Source organism: Siniperca chuatsi, linkage group LG1 (genome assembly GCF_020085105.1).
Source record: "Siniperca chuatsi isolate FFG_IHB_CAS linkage group LG1, ASM2008510v1, whole genome shotgun sequence".
Lineage (NCBI taxonomy): Eukaryota > Metazoa > Chordata > Actinopteri > Centrarchiformes > Sinipercidae > Siniperca > Siniperca chuatsi.
This window is the reverse complement of record NC_058042.1, coordinates 11,508,607-11,522,353: the sequence shown is the minus strand read 5'-3', so window position 1 is coordinate 11,522,353 and position 13,747 is coordinate 11,508,607. Positions and strand designations below refer to the sequence as shown.

At 39.2% G+C, this 13,747-nt stretch overlaps 1 protein-coding gene across 8 annotated transcripts in view; it reads right to left on the bottom strand.

Moving 5' to 3' along the window:
• LOC122876885 (protocadherin-9) overlaps positions 1–13,747 on the bottom strand; it is a 198,772-nt gene that overhangs the window by 169,402 nt on the left and 15,623 nt on the right. The window lies entirely within an intron of this gene.

The following is a 13,747-nucleotide window of genomic DNA, read 5'->3' as shown; positions in this document are numbered from 1 at the left end:
TGTAACAATAACAAGTTTTGATTTCACAAGGGCTTACGTTGCAGACACTTCTGGCTGTTGGCGGTAGCTTTATATTTACAGTAAAGACATGATGGTGGTATCGATCCTCTTATCTAACACAAAAAGCGCATAAGCATATTATTCAAAATGTCCAACTATTCCTTTAATGAAAACTGTAATGAAATGAAAAACGAAAAACAAAACAGAACTTTGAAAAGCTGTGAAATTTCAAAAACAATTTTATTTCATTTTTACTTGTTACTTGTTTACTTGTTACTAGTTGCCATTTGATGATAACTATCTGTAGTTTGAATATCACATTTCCTTTCTTAATTTGCTTTATTTGGCATTTAATTATGGTACAATCTACTAGTAGTAGATTAAAAAGAACATTTACAATTTTCTGTTTCAATTATGCATCTTGTTTTTTAATTTTCTTTTGGGTGAGATCATCCTCCATAAAATTACAGCAGACAGACTCGCTGGTAAAATCACAACAACTAGCTACCTTTATATGCACCTAATAAAATGTGTGTGATGAGTAGCAGGAAAGGTTGCTTTGAAAAGTACAAGCTCAGAGGATGAGCGGCTGTGTGAATAATAGGACCTGTCAAACTCTTACAATGCACGAGTAGGATCACAAACACTCTGAGCTAAAAATAACCACCACAGTGGTAATGAAATTAAAATGACTCTGCTTCTATACCCTCTGATTAGAACCAAACAGACTGTTACAAATAGAAATTTAAAACTTCCCACGTGAGAAACAATTTCAGTTCAAGAAGCATGTGGGTGGGTGGGGGTGTGAATGTCTCTGTATGTGTCCGTGTGTGTGTGTGTGTGCGCGCATTCGTCTCCTAGAAATTACGCTTTTGTCAATTGCCAATTACATACATTTTGAAGGAAAACATAAATGACTCCACCAGAGACTGGGGTATCAAGGTCCCGTGTGTGGTTTAGACAACAAAAGCACTTTGGCACATTTTACTACTGCATATTTTACTGTATCACTAGGTTGTTTGCAAAACTTCACAAAGTCACGCTTGTAGGTGCTAGTTCCAGTATGCCATATTTTAAATGCTGTGCACATGTGTTACCAGCAATGTAGATAGAAGCAGAGTAGGTCAGAAATGCTTTGCTTTGAGAAATTAATTATTAATTAATAATTGAAATTAAAATGCACATTTCTTTACAAATCCCAGTTTCTTACAACTTTGTAACTGGTTCCAATTCAAACCTGGTTCTTCATTCCCAACCCATACTCTGACTGCACCAGAGTGTTTGAGCAAACATACTGTACATAAGCGACACTGAGCGCACGTGTGACAGGGTGCAAGCAGATCAGTCTGATTCAACAGAGGTGGAGGATATGAGTGAATGTTCGAGCTTGAATAAAGGAGAATAACAAATTCAGAATGTCAGCCTGACTGCCAGTGCTGTGATTGGACTAATACTCTGAGGTTTTCCAAAGCAGCCTTTGTCTGTGCACATCGGCTGCAGCACGTCAAACTCTATCAGAAATACCACTCGATACAGCAAATCACAGCTCCGCAATACAGCATAAACAACAAAGATCAAGAGCCACACTATCTCTGTATGACACTCCTAAAGACTGTCGAAGATGCCCATTCTCTCGCTCTCAAACACACACACACAAAGGCAGATCCAACTCATGCATGAACAGATGTACACTCATAATCACCTACTCACATACATGTATACACATGTATGGATGTATTTAGGTTTTGTCATAATCACAAGCTCTAAGGATCTGACTTGCAGATAAACAGTCTTTGTTTTCTCTTCCATCAACTCAAAGTGAAGGCGTCAGTCATATTTCTGAAGGCGTTCAATAACAACCATTGCTGCCTACAACAAAATAAGAAGGTACTCCCTTTTGTTAACATGGCTGCGCACACCTGCTCTCGTTTGGAGCAATGGGGTAGTCAGATCATTTCCTTTGTTTTTATCATCTAATGGCACAATTGTGTGCCACAGTGCACAGATCCCCAGAGCTTATGGTAGGGAGATGCCACCCTCTTTCCAAAGCAAGCCATGTTTACTCTTATGCAAAATGACAAGCACATGCAGGGAAACTGACAATGTGCATGTGTAAATTAGGTCCCCAGTCTGCTCTGCATTAATTATGAATTAAGTATAATTGCGGTGGGATTTTCTGAAGTCAGTTCATTTGGACTGACTGTATTATGAATATATTCCAAGCAAACAAGCTGTAAGTTTGCTTCAAAAGAAGAGCTCAGAACGAGCGGTGGTTCTGTCACAGCAGGTCAAAAACACATAAACAAGGTGAACAACAATTTAAAGAAAAGACTACAAAGTGCTCAAAGTGTTGTGATTTACTGTAATTTAGACAGTAGAATGGTGATTGATGGAAATGACGTGGTGTTTCTCGAGAAGACTTTTTTTTGTTTATGTGTTTATTAAATTAAATTTTATGCAGTGTCCTTGCCAATTTGGAAGTGGAATATGCATCATTCTGTGTAGCGCAGCATACAAGTTAACTAAAAATATTCACTTGATTCTACAAATCATCTGCTGCATAACAATACAAACGGACAGTCCATAATTTCCTCTCTCCCAGCTGTTGCCTTGACCATGCCCCTGACCAAACCAATGGAGGTTCTCAGGTTTTGTGTAACAGGGAAAGAGGTATTTTAATTTCAATCTGTCAACAACTGTCAAGTAAGCACACTTTGGCCTGCACTCACATAGTTGCAACAAAAGGTATGCAGCAAAATAACACTGTATACAGTAAGAGCAAGTTATTTACAGATATAGAAATGGCACACACATAAGCACAAGCACAGAAACTGCGAACCTGCAAAGACAAAGTCAAACAAAGTAAAATGCTCTGTGTTTTGGTAGTGCTGGTGGAGTCTATGGTTTCTATTTTTGTGCCAGTGTAAAGACAAGTGAAAGCTGCACTAAGCTGGTACATGTTCTTGTGTTCCTGACCTTGAAATGCACACTGTTGGTATTTTGGTGCCCGATGCAGATGTTGGTATTTTGGTGAAAATTGGCTTTTTGACGTAGCACTAAAAATAATGCACTTAGTTGCACTCTCCCACCTCTAAAAATACAACAACACCACTGCCAGTCATGTACGTGGGTGAGAGCACAATGAGTAATCACCACACCCCTCCAATTTACGCTCCACAACCCCACCACGTTGAGCGCTGTGCCTAGTTGAGCGAAAATAGACAGCCTCATTGACCTTGCACACATGACCTAACACTTTGCACTGGTCTTAGTGACTGCACCATTAAAACAGAAGCCTACATCTGTGAAGAAGTACACACCCAATGAGATGCAAGATGGTGTTGAGATTAGATGTACATTGCACAAGCATGTATATATACTATAAAGTAACTCAAGCAACTATAAGTGCTAGCATGTTTAATGAAATGGCAATAGCAATAGTAAACTACAATATAATTTTATGGCCTTTGTTCAATTGTAGTTCCTTTCTCCAAACAGCAATTAAAGATGAATGCAATTAAGACTTTCTGATGGTGATTTTCTTTAAAAGCTCAAACATCCCAGAACAAGATTGTAATATTTTACTGAAATTCCAAATTGAAGACTATTTAGTTTGTGATCCTTTAAAAAGCTGAGTCTGCAGAGCCTGCGTGCAGTGTTTTGAAACATCTATTTTTTAAAATGAGTGATGCTCATTCCCTGTACTCTGTATTCATAGATCATTGACTAGAATATTTGTGTTCCTGCTATTTTGGTACATTTGGTGGCATTATCCACAGACTAATAATGCATGAATTACTGCTGGGTCAGCCAACATTATCATGTGAGCTACCTTTTCAAAAACTATCAAAGGTGGGTAACCAGTACTGGTCAACCAAATTTAATGAAAAGGTACCATTCACAATAAGAACAGGGCTTGGGAAATTAACTTCACAATGCACTTCTGCTATATATGGGGCTAATTCACCACAGTTGCTGGAAGCAGCTGTTTTGTTACATATGGAGCAGATGATACAGGTGCTACTGTTGGGTACAGTTCAATACAGATTTTTGACTGAAAAAATGTACAGTAAACAAGTGAAAGAGCAGTTAACATGTCAGGCCAAAATCACGGAATAAAAGGATTAGCATGGAGTACCATCGTATAGGGATATTAACAAAAGCAGTTTAAAGATGGATGTTTCTTGCAATAACTGAAATTTGATGTTTTACTTTTAATGCTGAACTTACCAGAAGACACAGTATTGTACAAAGTATATAATGTTTGCCATTAGCAAGGCAAAACTAAACTGCCAGATCTTTAAAGGGAGCTTTGTGACTCTCTGCCCCTATGATGAAGGAACATATCTTGCCTCCAGTCAGTCTGAAAGTGAACTTTTTCCTACATTCCAGGCCATGGCCAATGAATGACTCTCAGTCATGAGCAGGCCTGAATTCTTTCACAGTGTCTCAAAACATTTATATTTGAAAAAACATAAAGTATTAGTTTGAGGTATTATTTTGCAGGGGCTTATTTTGTCGGATTTGCATAGCATTATTTCACAGGATTCCAGCATTCTGATAATGAAAATAATTAAACACTCAGTACTGAGTAATAGTCTGTTCTTAAGTAGGATTTTTAGACAGAACATTATGCAGTGTTCACACAATAATTAGTCACAGTAATGAGAGTGATTTAGAGTGAGTGTGACTGGGTGGCTATTGAACATTATGAGTACATTTTTGCCCCTGTCCATAAAAACTTATATGATCAGCATGCTGTGATTGATTAGGATGTAACAACCCTAACTCAGACGGAGAAAGGCATGAGATTGTAAAGCTGGTTCAGAGCCACAGCATACAATATATAATGTACACTTTCATTTTCATTTATTTTTTCATTTTAGTAAAAACACACACTATATATAGGTTAACACACTTTAGCCTGAACTTACACAACCAAAACATCACAAAAGATTTTATGTTTGAGAAGAAGGCCAAGGTCATGATGGGAACAGCACCCACCTGATGTTTAACATACCAACAGCAAGGGATGAGGGATCATCCCATGATTCCCCAGTCAAAGTTAGCTTTTTTAATTGCATACAAGTCTATGTTGCTTCATCATTGATTCATTCTTTATCATAAAGAAGCAGTTACTCACCCAGACACATACACATGAAATTAATTACACACACACCCTCACATGCACACTGCACACAGACACTCTTGCACACTGAACATTATTGGTCTGAAAAAGAGCTACTGAGCTGAAAATGGCTTCCCTCTGGCAGAGAACAGGTCTATTATCATGACAACAGATATGTAGGACTGTCCAGTGAAGATGAGGCTAGTGCACTATTGAGAGAGAGGGGCTAATTTTCACTCAGTGGGGTTATAATGAGCCTTTCATCCTCTTATCCTGCCCAGTTTCCATTGGAAACCATACAAGCTCTGACATGAGCAGCAAAGCACAGCAGAACTACCGCAGCGTTTATAATAAGGCAGAGTAAATATGTATAGTTCTAGTTCTAGTTAAATCTACGAATTAATCATTTTGCACCTGGACTACGGTATAAATAACATAACATTTTCCCTAAATTACAACTTCATGCTGTGCAGCATGTTTTTAAAAGGTGGAATTTTGAAAGTGTACCACTTTCTTCCATGACGCTACATCAAGACCATCAGGGACTGTATGTAAAACAATTTGCTCTTGTGATATACTGTACAGTAGCTTAATATTTGTTCTTTCCCATTTTAAAGCCTTATGTATTGCGCTGGACTTTTTACAACACTGAAACATTTAAAGGCTCACATACATTACTTTAAAATACCTGCTGATGTTAAAGAACAAAAATAGTGCACTAAGCCAGTAGAGATAAATTCTCATTGCAGATGCTAATTAGAAACAGTAAGATGTTGATAAGAAAGACCATATTATAGAGTCTGGCTGTGTGTGCTTGGTGTACAATAAAGAGGTTTCCTGCTGGGTCATATACAATCGAAATAGCAGATATAAATCATTTATTTAATCAGTGCAAAGGTATCGGTAGGGGTGACCTCACTAAATCTCCATGAAGCAAGAGTACAGGTTATCTGTGCCGAATTAAATACCTTTATAAAGGCATACTCCTACTAAGGCAAGGCAAAGAAAGTAATTGTGCAATTGTAAGACCTCTTGGAAGCATTTATTGTTCCAGTCTTAATCGTATGTGCAGTCTTACACCTCAAGGAGCTGTGAAAGCCTTCAGCTTGTTAAGAAGTCCAGCAGCATTTCTGATAGAGGAGTGAATAACCAAGGTGATGCAGATAATACAAAAGATAGCACGAAATACATTCAGTGACACATGGACATGAAGTAGCTCAGCTGAGATGGTCTGAATACGATGAGGTTAGCCAAACAAACAGATTGCACATGAATGACAATGAGGCAGAAAATTGGTGAGAGCAGGAACAGACAGCAGACGATTGAGATGCAATATTGCATGAGGGCTTTAAAATATGCAGGTAGGTTGTGAAGTACGTTCTGAGCGCATGGGCTGCTGCTGCCACCCTGCAAACACACCCACATATCCTTCATACTCTCTTCTCTCTCTCTGTCTTTCTCTTTGCCCCTCGCTCTCATTCACTCATAAAGAGAGAGGTCTAACAAAATGACTGAGTGGGCAATAGAGGTTAAAGGATGATTTCCCAGCATCTTCTGCCTTCGCCTCTGACCATCTGCCTCTCTGGCAATGGCCTTCCTCTCCTGAGGTTAAACTCTAAATTGGCAGTCAGCTAAGCAGCCACTTAGAGAGGAAGGTTCAGGTGGGTAAAATCAACTAGTTATATACTGTGTTATACACTTTGGGTAAGTGCATATTGAAAACAAGAAGGAAAATGTGGAATACTGCAAAATTGAAGCACTGAAACATTGTCTTCCAACAAACAGGGATGGAGAGAGGGGTGAGGTGAAAGCAAATTGACAGGCAGATGGTGAATGATGAAAACTGAGAAATAAATTAGAGAACAAAATGAGAAATACATAGGAAGGAATGAAATGCAGGTGTAAAAGATAGAAGATTGAGGAACGCAGAAGGAGAATGGAGTGAGTGGTGCAGCAGGGAAGAAATGGAGGAGACGAAAATATAGGCATGAAAATTAAAAATCAAGAAAGAGACAGACGAAGCGAGGGACAGGATACAAGGGCAAGGAGAAAAATTTGAAATAAAATAATAGCAAAACGGCTTATTCTTTGTCACCGGATGGCAAAAAAAATACATATATGTTAAGAAGAGCTTGTCTCTGAGACAGCCTGTGGTCTTGTCCCTGCACTCAAGCTGAGACAGAAAATGAATACTGACAGAGAGAGAAGAATAGGGGAAGAAGGAAAAAATCAAAAACAAATGTCAGGCTAGCATTAAGTCAGAATCTTAAGCCAACCCTCTCATCTCACACCACACAGACAGGCGCTCTCCAGAAAACCTAATAACTAGGATAGGAGTTCCACAATAGCCCATTTTAATTAGATTTCTCAGTGCTCTTTTTTTTTTATACTAAACAGCGAGGTAAGACTAAGACATGGTGACACTTCTAGGGTGGTGTTTAGTTTCATTAGCAATGTGTGGCAACAACAGGCAGATTTACAACTGGACCACCACCCAAGGACTGGGCACTGGTCCCACATTCTCATGGTTACCCCACATTCAGCCTGGCATCCCAAAATGCCACCCTCTCATTTTCTCTCTCTGTCTCACTTGCACAAACACATGCAATCTCACATACAAAATAATTAGCATTATTGACAATCTTGTACTTGACACAGAAGCCAAATATTAACACCAAAACACAAAATATGTCAATAATGGTGTCATTAGTCAAAAATATCTTGTTGAAATTTGTTATTGACTGAAAACAGACTGATTTAATGCAAAATGAAGCCTGTTCAGTCTTTCTGTATCTATGTGGAAGCACATATTTGCATGTGTGTGTGTGCTCGTTGGCCTGGCAGCAGCTCCTCAGAAAGTAGGACTGAGAGCCTGTTACAGCAGTCCCAGTGTGTGGCCTCCCTTGGCACACAAACACAAATTAGCTGAGGGACGACTGCTGTGGCAGAAAGCTTCTCTGCAGACAAAACCTCTTAATATTCTTTCCAAGTCCATTAAGGCCTCAAGAGATTGGCCGGGATTGATTGTTTGTGCTTGATATTACCAAGGCCTTCAAGGCCAGATCCTCGTCGAAAATTAGAGATGGCATTTGGTAAAGCCTAAGGAATTGAAAAACTAAATACAAACCTGTGCGTCGTTATCATCTGCACAATGAGGAATGATGGAGGAAGCCTTCATCTAATTAGCAAATACTTGTTGCCATTTCTTTTTAGCTGTAGGGTTCATTGACAATTTGACTGGTTTTCCAATTCAGTGACTTCCATTTTTTTTTTTGACACTGTGTTTTCTGGCAAGAGTTTTCCCAGTTGATTATTTAATTAGGGCAGTGACCTCTCCACACCCCTTCCACACACACACATGCACACACAAGAAGAAGAAAGGATTCCTTCTTGTGAAGCCCTGATGCAGGCACCCAGGTGCAGAAAAGAAATCTCTGACATCAAATGACGCTTTATATTTTTCCCTTTAAACTGATGAAGTCTAAAGGATTCATATATCAATTATTAAGGAAACAAACCAATGTTTCATTACAAAGAAGATATTATGACAAATGACAAATGAAATAATATAAAGAGCATCAAATTGGATGAAAATTGGATGAGCAGTGAAATCTTCACCTATCAGGATAAAACTATTCTTCTTTTACAAACAAGAGTCTACGGCCGTGCTAGCAACTGTGTGAGGATGTACTTCTTTGAGCTAAATGCTAACATCAGCATGCAAACATACTCACAGTGACAATGCTAACTTGTTGCTGTTTAGCAGGTATAATGCCTACCCTGTTAACCATCTTAGTTTAGCGTGTAAGCGTGTATTAGCACTAAAAACAAAGTACAGCTGAGGTTGATGGCAGTTTTGCAGGTATTTGGTCAGAAACCAAAGTATTGGACAAATTATAATTTTGACCTGATGGCGCTAAATGAAACATCAGGGAATCACCAGTGATTACAATTCATCCTGAGGGGAAGATGTATGTCTGTACCAAATGTTGCCAATCCATCCAGTAGATGTTGAGATATTTCACCTGATAAATGAAAACTTTGACCTGCTGGTGATGCTAGAGGAAAAGTTTGCAATCACCATAGTCAATGGGATTCATCCTCTGGGCACCATGGATATCTGTCACAAATGTCATGGCAATACATCCAATAGTTGTTGAGATATCTAACTAAAAGCCAAAAATGTCAACCTGCTGGTAGTGCTAGTGGAAAAGTCGGGGCATCACCAAAGTCAGTAGGATGCATAAAATTTCCTACTGACTAGTCAGGACCAAAATGGTGGACTGAATGACATTCCCATCTCTAGAGACATGCTTCTAGCATGGCTAAAAAGTACGTGAAGTGTAATATTTAATATTTCCAATATTCATAAGTTAACACATGAACAGCATATTTTTACCTTTGACATGTCCATGTGCCTATATCATATGATTTGATCATATGTGATATATTATTTCCCAGCTGATAAGTCAAATGGGCTGTTTTGGAAATGCTGGTATTTTGATGATACTTTGTTGGGACAGTCCTATGCTAAAAGTCAGTGTACAATGAAGTGATCAGAATGTGTCAGTATAAGGTCATACTGAGGTTTAGACACAATAGTATGAATGACAGTCTATAGATATTCACTGTCTGGGTTAGCGTCAACTTTATGGCTGGTCTTAAGGTTAGAAATCAGGTTAGTTTAGGGTCACATGGGCTTTAGAAATACAGCTAATAGACAACTGACACATATAGAATGGTTTAACCAGAGTAAAGTAGCCTGTTTTGATAATAGGAGGTAGCCAAGTTAGGACTGTAGAGAAGATACATTAATAATACAATGTGTGTATGTGCTCATGCAAACAATGGCAAGTGACAAACTGACCCTCGCTTACAGCGCTTACAGTGCATTTGGTCTCACGTTGAGCCGTCAACACTCTATGTGCCTTCAAAATATTTCATAAAACAAGAAAACAGTTTTGCCAAAATGGTGACTTCATTTCCAGTACAGTTCCCTTGTTTCAAGGATAGATTTTTATGTCTCTATCATGAAACAAGACACAGCAAGGCAGATCAGTGCAATGCTTACAATTAATCTTGATTCTAGAAAAGTGAAGTTGATTAATATACAATATATGTAAAATCTAAAACTATTGACAGGTGATGTGGCTTGTTTTAAAATTTAGGAGGATCTATTGGCAGAAATCGAATATAATATTCATAAGTATATTTTCATTAGTGTATAATCACCTGAAAATAAGAATCGTTGTGTTTTCATTAACTTAAGATACGCCGTTTTTTTTATATACATAGGGAGCGGGTCCCCTTGCACGGAGGCCGCCATGTTGCACCCCCATGTTTCTGCAGTAACCGATAACGGACAAAGCCTGGCGCTAGATAGGGCTTTTCGTGTTTTATTCGAGTTTCACAGCCACCATAGTTTCTCTTACACACTTGGAAAGGGAGGGCGAGGCGAGCGGTATTCAAATGGTAGCAAACTGCCACTAAATCCTACACACTGCTTCTTTAGGAAAATGACATAGGATAGGTATATTTTTGCAGTGCATATATCGCAAGAGTGCTGTCCCAATAAAATATAGATAGCGTCATGACGGGATAATAGATGCTTTACAAACCACATGACCATTACTAATCAATAATGTCCTTCCTTGTCCATAGGACAGACACGGCTCCAAACTGTGTGTTCCTAATAACAAAGTAAACACAAGATCAAAGAACATGCTCCTCTAAGATATTAATCAGTCCAGTCTGTCCAGTGTGTTGCTTTAAATCCCCTCTGTCCTGCTCTGGTTATGACTATTATCCCAGAGGCTGGGCTATTAATAAGTGGACACACACACACACACACTTCCTGCTGTGAAGATATGGACCAGAACAAGGCAGCCACTGATGTCTATGGGTGAACAGCTTACAGCAGTGTTGAATAAGTGTTGAGGGAATAAAGTCCCATCATCATCACACCAGCATACACCAACACACACACACACACACACACACACACACACACAGACACCCACCATTCAGGGGGAATTCCATGTCATGTTTGGCCTGGGGCAACCACAGTCCAGAGTCTGTGGTGGTGAAGGAACCTCATTGTTCCCCGGACAGAGGCTGGACTGGTTTCTGGGACACTGAAACACCCTACCAAGCATGTAGCAGGGTCACATGTCACATGACAGATGGAGCCACAGCTTTTTAAAGATTAGAGGAGAAGGGGGAGATAGGAGCAAACCAGGGGCTGCGGTGTTACATCCAGTCATGTCTGTTAGTCACTCACTGAGCTTTAATTTCAAGTTTTGATGTAAAAACTGATGACTAATTTTCATGCCACAACAACCTTACTAAATCTTATGGCAAAGTCCACTCCAGCGACAGAGAAACTCCTGTAATGAATGTTAATGTTAATTCATTGTTATATATTAATAATGTTATATATTAGTTTCCTGCAATGATGCTAAGTGGGATAAAAACTCTGTGGGCAGACAAATCAACCGAGTTCATAAAGTTTACCTCCCTTCGTATCTGAGCTTGCATTAGAGCCTTCTTGTATATGTTAAGGTAAAGGTTGCAGTCTTCAAAACAGTATCCTACTCTATTCTTTGCATGGCAAAAGTTCCCCTCCTTACTCTGGTACTGGAGCTCTGCATCCTGAATGTCACAACTGAAAGCAACCATAAAGCTCATACATTAAAAAAAAGAAGTTTCCTGGAAAAGCAGTTGTGGCAGGAAATAGAAAATAAATCTGGGTGCATATATCCATTATCAGGGCACGTTATCGTCAGAGGGGAGTCTGTGGAGAGAGGGGAAACCAGGCTAGGTCTCTATGTGCGCCATAAGATAGGGGAAACCAATTTTCGCCTCCTCTCTCCTCTTCCCCAACACACTACTTGATTTAGCCTTCGCTAACTCTGCACAACCAGGGCTAAATCATTTCATCTAAATAAGCTAGCCAAATGTTTTACACCTCTGCATATTACTGAGCGGCGATAAGGTGCGGGTTCACCATTCAGTGCAAAGCGTCACTTCTTTCCTTTTTTGTCCGCTCCATGGCCCTAACAAAGATGAGCAGGAATGTAAGCTTCTGTGCAGGCAGGGGCTGCAGAGATAGAAAAGTGCAAAAATAAGGGCTGAGAGTATTTTAAAACCCTGCCATTTCTTATACCCTCGACAATAAAACAACAGACAAGCCATATTTTATGTTTGCGTTAAATATTCCCATGTGCGGCACCTCTATGACAGCTTATTCTCGGGCAGATTTATCACAACCCTTATCTGCTCAACTCACCAGACAAAGGCAAGGCACACAGCTTACACTGTAGCGTGCTGATGCCTGAGGCACAAGACAAAGCATACAATCAATACAAATCTGCTGTCTATACATTGAACAGGAGTGGGTTGACACACATCCTTCCAGTAGCCATAAATCACAACTTCATATCTAATTAGCTCCCTGAAGAGCATTATATGTCTACTAAGTCACTCATATCTCTCATTGTACTCTTGGCCAGAGAGTACAATGAGTACAATCGTTTGCCATCCACGCTGTGTTGTTGCTCTTTGTTGTCGTGATGAAGGGAATCTATTAATGATGTAGTGCAGAGTTAAGGAAAGTCTTAACACCAATTAATCATTGTTCTTCATCCAGTTCACCATGGGAAATCATTTATACTTAATTCTATGATCTGCCACAGTTGAAACAGAAGGATCAAACCTCTCCCATTGTTAAAACCAAGACAGCTAAAATGCTCATCTGGAGCAAGAGATACCTACTGGAGTTACTTTGTTAACATTACATGTTTTGAAGTTAAAGGGCGCACAGTTACAGTCTCCAATTTATTGCCAATGGAACAAATCTGGAAAGTGCCACCATATGATATATGGAGTTCAAACCTTACTTTACGAGATGATATTTTTGAAAGCAAGCTGTTCATGCTCATAAAGACAACAATAATGTTGTATGTTGAAATGCCCTTTTATTTCCATGTTGTTCATTACTATGTGCTAAAATGTAAATCCTTCAAAATCCCCATAAAATCATATTTATGCTTTTATTCTTAGTCTAATGTGCTTCCTGTAAGAATCCATGTGGAACCAACTACCAAGTCCTAAGAGGACTGTATCTAAATATTATATTTATCTGCTTAAAATGCTCAGTAGCAGTTCAATTTCAATCCTCTGTCGAAAGATCATGCAGAAAAGAAGCATAAAGATCAATGTCTCTTTCTCTTGGTATGACTTTTTTTTTATACATCCATGGTAGCAAATTCACTGAGTACAAATGCTCGTTTCCAGGCATATCCTGCACACACTAAGGTTTACACATCTACACTTGGAAGCTGCCCAGTACAATAACAGTCTTATCCAATGAGCGACCTCACTGGAGCAAGTGGGGGTTAAGCACCTTGCTTAAGGGCACCCCAGTGGTGGTTTCTCTTTCCCAGTCTAATTTATCCTGCCTGTCCAAGAATTGACCCGGCAACCTTCCGGTCAAAATTTCACTTCTGTAACCTTTAGGACACTTTCTCTTTCTTTTTGTATGCATGGTTGCATATATCAGTCTGTCTCTGGAAACAAAAGGGAAATAGAAAAATAACATTTGCCTCAGGCTCCCAGTGG